Source organism: Tetrao urogallus (assembly GCF_951394365.1).
Source record: "Tetrao urogallus genome assembly, chromosome: 2".
Taxonomy (NCBI): domain Eukaryota; kingdom Metazoa; phylum Chordata; class Aves; order Galliformes; family Phasianidae; genus Tetrao; species Tetrao urogallus.
Window position 1 is genome coordinate 103,396,392 of NC_136814.1, and position 9,153 is coordinate 103,405,544.

Here is a 9,153-nt window from a genome sequence, read left to right on the forward strand (position 1 = left end):
CGCTCCGCTCCGCTATCCCTCAAGCCACGCCCTCAGGGGCGGGGCCCGCAGAGAGTTCGTCCAATCGTTGCCCCCATTTCCCACTCGTGGGCGTGGCCTTCTGATGGGCAGGTGCAATGGGCGGGGCCTGGCAGTGAGCCCACGCCCAACCAGCGGCACCTGTCGTTGCCGTGGGGACGGCGCCGAGGGCCCCGCCCACAGGACCCTAGAAATACCATTGGCTGATGGCAGCGCCCCGCGGAATCCCATTGGCTGGTCACGTCCTTTCCGGCACCTCATTGGCTGACCTCAGCCCCCAGTGGTCTGCCCGCCCCGGAAGGCCCAGTGCCTTTGCCCCATAGACAGACCTGTGCATCTATATAGCGTATAGAACCTATGGATCTCCTATAGACCCTATGGACCATATAGCCTCCTATAGCCCCCCCGTAGCCCTCTATCGCCTCCTATAGCCCTCTAGAGTCCTCTATAGACTCCTATATACCCTATAAACCCCCACTGATCCTATCATCTCCTATTGACCCTATAGCCCCCCATAGCCTCTATAGCCCCCCATAGACTCTACAGTCCCCTTTGACACCCTATACATCCCCTATAACTCCCTATAGCCTCCATGTCCCTTACAGATCCTCTATAGACTTGTGCAACCCCTACAGCCCCTGTAGACCTTGACAGCCCCCTACAGCTCCCCACAGACCCTGTAGCTCCTTGTAGAGTCCCCTATAGACCCTAGAAAACTGAGGCAGGTGCTGTGCCAGGCAATTTCTGACCCACAGCTTGTGGGGAGACAGCGCAGGGCCTCACAGTCTTGTGCTGCAAGAGCAGAGCTCTGACATATGCTCCCCATGGGACTGAGCTCAGACTGGGATCCCATGATCGCTTGTGATACCAACACCCGTTGAAGACCCATCACCCACTGAGGTCCCCACCGTCCATTGGGACCCAACCACCCATTGGGACCCCACCATTCATTGGGATCTCATCACTCATTGAGATCCCAGCATCTATCAGGATTCTGTCACCCACTGAGATTCCATCAGCCACTGGGATCATTATCACCCCTGAGGTCTCCATCACCCACTGGGATTCCATCATCCATTGAGGTCCCTGTCATCCATTGAGATTCCATCAGCCACGATAATGATACTATCCAATAGGACCCCATCATTCGTTATCCATTTAGATCTCTGTCACTCATTATGGTCTCCATCCCTTACTAGGATCCTGTCACCCATCAGGATCCCATCACGCATTGAAGTTCTCCATCACCCATCTGGATCCCATCATCCACTGAGGTCCTATCACCATTGAGGTCTCCATTGTTTACTGAGATCCCATCACCCACTGGAACCCCACCACCTACTGGGCCCTGTCTCAAATGTGGATGCCATTACCTAATTGGACCCATTGAGACTGCACTTCCTGTGGGAATCTATCACCCACTAAGATCCCACCACTCATTGGGACCTCACTATCCAATGGCAATATATCACCCATTGATCATCCATAGGGCTTTGCCACCCACTGGGACCTCATCACCTATTGGGACCTCATCACCCATTGGGATCCCATCATCTATTGAGGTCTCCATCACCCATTGGGATCCAATCATCCACTGAGATCTCCATCACTGCTGAGGTCCCATCACCCATTGAGATCTTACCATCCATTGGGATCCCTCTACCCACTGGGACTCCACAACCCATTGGGATCTCATCACTCGTTGAGATCTCATCACTCACTGGTACCCTGTCAGCCACTGAGATCTCATCACCTACTAAGACCCCACCATCCAGTGGGATCTCATCACCCACTGAGAAATCATCACCCATTGAGGTCTCCATCACCCATTAAGGTCCCATTACCAGCTTGGATCCCATCACCCATTTGGACCCCATCACCAACAGGAATGCCACCACCCAATGGGATTCCATCACCCACTGAGATCTCACTACTAGTTGAGATCTCCATCACCCACTGAGACCCCATCGCCCATTGATACCTCATCACCCCTTGGGATCCATCAGCCATTGGGATCCCATACCTCTTGAGGTCTCTATTACCCATTGGGACCCCAACATCAGTGGGAATGCTGCTATCCAATGGGACCCCATCACTCATTGAGAACCCATCACCCACTATTAGCCCCATCACTCACTGAGATCTCACCATCCCTTGGGATCCCACTACCCACTGCGACTCCACCACCCTCTGGGACCTCACCACCCACTGGGACGCCATCACCCATTGAGATCCCATCACCTACTGAGATGCCACCATCCATTAGGATCTCATCACCCACTGAGGTCTTCATCACTCACTGGGACTCCATTAGCCACCGAGATCCCCTACTGGGGGACCCAATAAGATCCCATCACCCAATGAGATCTCCATCACTCATTGCGGCCCAGCCATGCGTAATGGGGACCCCATTATCAACAGGAACGCCACTACTCAATATGACCCCATCACCCATTGAGAGCCCAGAACCCACTGAGCTCTCCATCACTCACTGAGGTCCCATCACTGCCTAGGATCCCATCACCCTTTCAGACCCCATCACCAATGGGAGTGCCATTACCCACTGAGATCCCGTCATCCCATTAGGATCCCACTATGTGATGGGATCCCATCACCCATTGAGGTCTCCATCATTGAGGTCCCATCACCCATTGGGATTCCATCACCCATTGGGACCCCATAACCAACAGGAGCACCACGACTTACTGGGACCCCATCACCTACTGGGATCCCACCACCCCATTGGGATTCCGCTATGCAATGGGATCCCACTGAGGTCTCCATTACAAATTGAGGTCCCTCATCACCCACTGGGATCCCATCACCCATTTGGACACCATCACCAATGGGAGTTCCACTATGCACTGGGACCTCATCACCCATTGGATCCCATCAACTCTTGAGGACTCCATCACTCATTGAGATCCCCCAACACCTATTGGGACCCCATCACCAACAGGAACACCACGACTTGTAAGGACCCCATCACCCATTGGGATCCCATTACCTGTTGAGATCTCCACCACTCATTGAAGTCCCCCACCTCTCGTTGGGACCCCATCACCAACTGGAACACCATGAGAACTCCATCACCCATTGAGATCTCACTAGTTGAGATCTCCATCACCCACTGAGACCGCATCACCCATTGATACCTCATCACCCCTTGGGATCCATCAACCATTAGGATTCCATACCTCTTGAGGTCTCTATTACCCATTGGGACCCCAACACCAGTGGGAAATCGCTCATTGGGATCCCACCACCCACACCCACTGAGGTCTCCATCACACACTGGGACCCCTTCACCCATTGGGACCTCATCACTCATTCAGGACTCCATCACTCACTGAGGTCCCCCATCACCCATTTGGACTCCATCACCAATGGGAGTGCCACTACCCATCGGGACCCCATCACCCATTAAGGTCTCCATCACTCATTGAGGTCCCCCATAACCAACAGGAGCACCATGACTTGTTGGGACCCCCATCGCCAATTGGGATCCCACCACCCACACCCACTGAGGTCTCCATCACACACTGAGAGCCCTTCACCCATTGGGACCTCATCACCCATTCAGGACTCCATCACTCATTGAGATCCCCCATCACCCATTGGGACCCCATCACCAACACGAACACCATGACTTATTGGGACCCCATCACCCACTGGGATCCCACCACGAACACTGCGGTCTCCATCATCCCCTGGGATCCCATCACCCATTCAGACACCATCACAAACAGGAACACCACGACTTGTAAAGACCCCATCACCCATTGGGATCCCATTACCTGTTGAGATCTCCACCACTCATTGAAGTCCCCCACCACTCGTTGGGACCCCATCACCAACTGGAACACCATGAGAACTCCACCACCCGTTGAGATCTCACTACTAGTTGAGATCTCCATCACCCACTGAGACCCCATCGCCCACTGATACCTCATCACCCATTGGGATCCATCAACCATTGGGATTCCATACCTCTTGAGGTCTCTATACCCATTGGGACCCCAACACCAGTGGGAATGGGGTCACTTATTGTGACCCCATCGCTCATTGGGATCCCACCCACCCACACCCACTGAGGTCTCCATCATACACTGGGACCCCTTCACCCATTGGGACCTCATCACTCATTCAGGACTCCCTCACTCATTGAGGTCCCCTATCACCAACAGGAACACCCCTACTCATTGAGACACCATCACCCATTTGGATCCCATCAACCCACATCCACCGAGGTCTCCGTCACCCATTGGGATCCCACAATGCATTGGGACCCCATCACCCATTGGGATCCCATCAACTCTGAGAACTCCATCACTCATTGAGATCCCCCATCACCCATTGGGACCCCATCACCAACCGAACACCATGACTTATTGGGACCCCATCACCCACTGGATCCCACCACGAACACTGCGGTCTCCATCATCCCCTGGGATCCCATCACCCATTCGGACACCATCACAAACAGGAATACCACGACTTGTAAGGACCCCATCACCCATTGGGATCCCATTACCTGTTGAGATCTCCACCACTCATTGAAGTCCCCCACCTCTCGTTGGGACCCCATCACCAACTGGAACACCATGAGATCTCCATCACCCATTGAGATCTCACTAGTTGAGATCTCCATCACCCACTGAGACCGCATCACCCATTGATACCTCATCACCCCTTGGGATCCATCAACCATTGGGATTCCATACCTCTTGAGGTCTCTATTACCCACTGGGACCCCAACATCAGTGGGAATGGGGTCACTTACTGTGACCCCATCGCTCATTGGGATCCCACCACCCACACCCACTGAGGTCTCCATCACACACTGGGACTCCTTCACCCATTCAGGACTCCATCACTCACTGAGCTCCCCCATCACCCTCTTGGACTCCATCACCAATGGGAGTGCCACTACCCATCGGGACCCCATCACCCATTATGGTCTCCATCACTCATTGAGGTCCCCCATCACCAACAGGAACACCCCTACTCATTGAGACACCATCACCCATTGGGATCCCATCACCCACACCCACCGAGGTCTCCATCACCCATTGGGATCCCATAATGCATTGGGACCCCATCACCCATTGGGATCCCATTACCGTTGAGATCTCCATCACCCACTGAGACCCTGCCACCTATTAAGGTCTCCATCACCACTGGGACCCCATGCCCAAAGGGCCCCATCCCACTGACGCCGCACGGAACCACACGGAGACCTATTTTTCTCTTTTTTTTTCCTCTTTTTTTTCTCCTTTTTTTTTTTTTTTTTGCACAAAAACAGTACATTTATTCAAGTGTTCTCCAGCACAAGTACATTAGAAAGGAGCTCATCTTTATGGTATTGTTCCGGGCACCAGAGAAAAAATAAAAAGGCGGATGGGATGGGAGCGGGACGGACAGACTTCCTACACCTGCTGCACGCATTTGACCTCTTAATTAGTTCAGAACAGCAATGTCACGAGCAATACTCACACAGATACAACAGAGCGCCGGGCAGCGGCCGCGGGCGAACCGTACGGTGAAATGTACACAGCTCCCGGCAATAAATAGAGAAGCGACCCTAAAAAAAAAAAAACAAACCAATAAAACCGGAAAAAAAAAAAAAAAAACCCAACAAAACAAAACAAAAAAAAAAACGGGAAAAACAAACAAACAAACAAAAAAAAACAACCCAAAACAACGCAAAACCCAAAAGGAACGAACCGAGAGAGAGAGAAAAGAGAGAGAGAGAGAGAGGAGGATGAGGAGGCGGAGGAAGGGCGCGGGGCGGAATGTGGGGCGGGCGGCGGCGCCCGCGGGAGGAGCGGTCCCAACTCGACGCGGCGATCCCTCGGGTGAGCACACGGCGTGCCGCGCTGCGGCGCTGCGGCTGCTTCCACGGCGCGGGGCGGAAACACGCGAGCGCGGCTGGCTTCAAGTACAAAGTTAAAATGCCTTTTTTTTTTTTTTTTTTGCCTTTTTTTTTTTTTTGCCTTTTTTTTCCTTTTTTTTTTTTTTTCCACTTTTTTTTTTTCTCTCATTTTTTTTTCTTCTTTTACTTTTTTCTATTTTCCTTTCATTTTTTTTCTGGTTTTTTTTTTTCCTCATTTTTTTTTTTCCTCTCATTCGTTTCTCCTCTTTTTCTTTTTTTTCCATCTTTTTTTCTTTTATGATTTTTTTTTTTGCCTTTTACTTTTTTAATAATAATATATCAGAGTAAAATTATAGTGCTCTTTGAAACTCCACTACGAGAAAACGAAACAAACAGTCATTGTCCAGACAGCAGACTTAAGTTAACAATATATATTCTTAATAAAACGTTTTAGCACCGTGTTTGTCACCTATCCCTCTGCGGATCTTAAGGAATTTAGGTTTCTTTTTTTTTTTTTTTTTTAATTTTTCTTTATTTTTTTTCTTTATTTTTTTTTTTCTTTTTTTTTTTTTTTTTTTTAAATCTAGGGCTGTGCAACAAAAGGTGTCTGTTTGTCTTAAAAAAAGCTGTGGGTCGGGGACGTTAAAAACGGAACTCTTTCCCCACGCATCCCCCATAGTGGGGGCTGCTGCCGCGGGCGCCTTCCAGTTGTGCTGCAATGGAGGAGCTGCTGCTTCCCTGTGCTGCATTGCAACGCATGCTGCAGGGCCATGCGTCGCTTGCTCTGGTGCTGCAGGGCTGTGCAGGACCTGCAGAGTTTGCACCCTATGCTGCAGGGCCGTGCACAGCTTGCATTGGGTGTTGCAGCACCATGCACGACCTGCAAGCAGTGCTGTGCAAAGTGTGCACCCTCTGCTGCTGGGACGTGCAGGACTTGCAACCTGTGCTGCAGGGCTGTGCAAAGTTTGGAGCCTACACTGCAGGGCTATGCACTGCTCTGCACCTGGTGTTGCAGGACCACGCACCACCAGCAAACAGCGCTGCAGCACCATGCAAAGTTTGCACTCCATGCTTCCAGGCTACGCCAGGTTTGCATCTGGTGCTGCAGGGCTGCTCAAGACCTGCAATCAGCGCTGCAAAATTGGCACCCTATGCTGCAGGGCCACGCACAGCTTGCATCTGGTGCTGCAGTACAATGCGGGATGGACAAACAGTGCTTACAGGGCCACGCAAGGTTTGCACCCTGTGATGCAGGGCCGTGCAGGGTTTGCATTTGGTGCTTCAGAATTTGCACCCACCATTGCAGAACGGTGCAGGACTTGCACCCAGAGTTGCAGGACTTGCAGCTAGCACTGCAGGGCCATGAGGGCTTTGCAGCCATGCTGCAGCACGCACCATGCAGGCCCTGCACCCAGCACCACTCAGGACCCACAGCACTGCCCCAGCCCCACGGCTCGGCCCCCTCCTAGCACCATGGGGACCCCGTGCCCCAAGCACCTCTCCAAGCACCCCGCAACACCGCCGGCTGGCTCGCTGCGCATTAGCCAGCACCCTGCACCGAGCTGCCGGCGGCGGTGGTGGCACGGGGGAGCCGGGGGTGTCCTGGCCCCCATCCTGCGCATGGGACCCCCCCTTTCACAGTTACAGGAAGAGATGGCAACGGGGCCCCCCCGTGCCTTAGCACCAGTCCCTGCGCTCCCCCCGTGCACCGCAGCTGAACCCCGAGCGCTGAGCACCATCCGCACCGCAGCACTGCTGAATGCACCCAGCTCTGGAACTCTGCCACCAGGGTGTCATCCTCGCCACTGTCACTGCCACCGTGACTGTCACCACGACCATCACCGTCACCATCATCATGACCGTCACAGTCACCGTCACCACGACCATTACCACAACTGTCGTGATGACCATGGCCATCAGCATGATCATGACAATGACCATGATTATCACCGTCATCGTCACTGTTACCATGACCACGACCCATCACCAAGTCCACGACCATCACCATGACCACTGTTATAGCCATGACCACCACGACCACTGCCTTGACTGTCACTGACACGATGACTGTCACTATGACCATAACTGTGACCGTGACTGTCACTTTGTCATCAGGACCACCGCCATCAGCATGACCAGCACTAGGACCATTATTGTCACTACGACCATCATCACCACGACCATCGCCATAACCATGACCGCCACCAACACCATGACCGCCACCGTGAATGTCACCATCTCCGTCACCATGACCGTCACTGCGACCATCACCATGATCATGGCCACGACTATCCCTGTCACCATGACCATGATCACCACCAAGACCGTGACCATCACTGTCTCTGTCATCACGCCTGTCACTGTGACCATAACCACGATCAAGACCATCACCGTCACCATGACCACGATTGCCACCAAGACCATGACCGCCATCTTTTCCGCCGCTGTGACCATCACCGTGACGACCACGACGGTCACCACCACCATCACGCCACCGCAGCATCCCCACGCTCAGCACAGCACCAGCCGCCCTGCGCCCTTCCTGCAGCTGCCGCTGCCACAGGTGCACCGTGGATGCACCGTGGTGCCCACCAAAGGGACCGCTGGAACCCATCGCTCCAAAAGTACACCGGCACGGGGTGGGCTCCAGCCCAGTCCCAACCCAGCGTTAGCACCAGGGTCCGAGCACCGCTCCGGCACCGCCTCCGCGCCAAAACCTCTGCCCGCTCGGGGCCACGTACGCAGAACAGCACCAGTACGTCGGGCGGGACGGCGCCGCTTCCTTTTGGGACAGAAAAAGGTTATTGCATGAGTCGGGGTGGGGGCTCCCCCCCGGCCCCGCCGGCCCCCTCCACGCGGCTCCGGAAAGGCGCGGCGCGTAAGGCAACGTGGAAGCTGATGTCTCGACTCCCCCCGCTGTTTAAAAGCACCATTATGAAGTCGGGTTGTACAGTAGTAACAGTACCTTTTATATATATATATATCTATATCTCATATCTATCATATATATATAAACTGTAAACAAGAGGTAACAGCGGCTTCTAGGATTTGCTTTCTTCAAGGTTTCCCATGTGGTAGGCACCCAAAATATTGTAGAAAAGGTGTGAGTGTGGCGTGCGCGTGTCCGCCGCGTCCCCGCCGGTGCTTCTGCTCCGTGTCACCACGCGCGGTGCTGCTGGCAAGGAGGGAGGGAGGCGCGGGCGCCGCGGCTCCGAGCAGCAGGGACCCAACGAACGGAAAAACCCAGCCAGAAAAGAGCG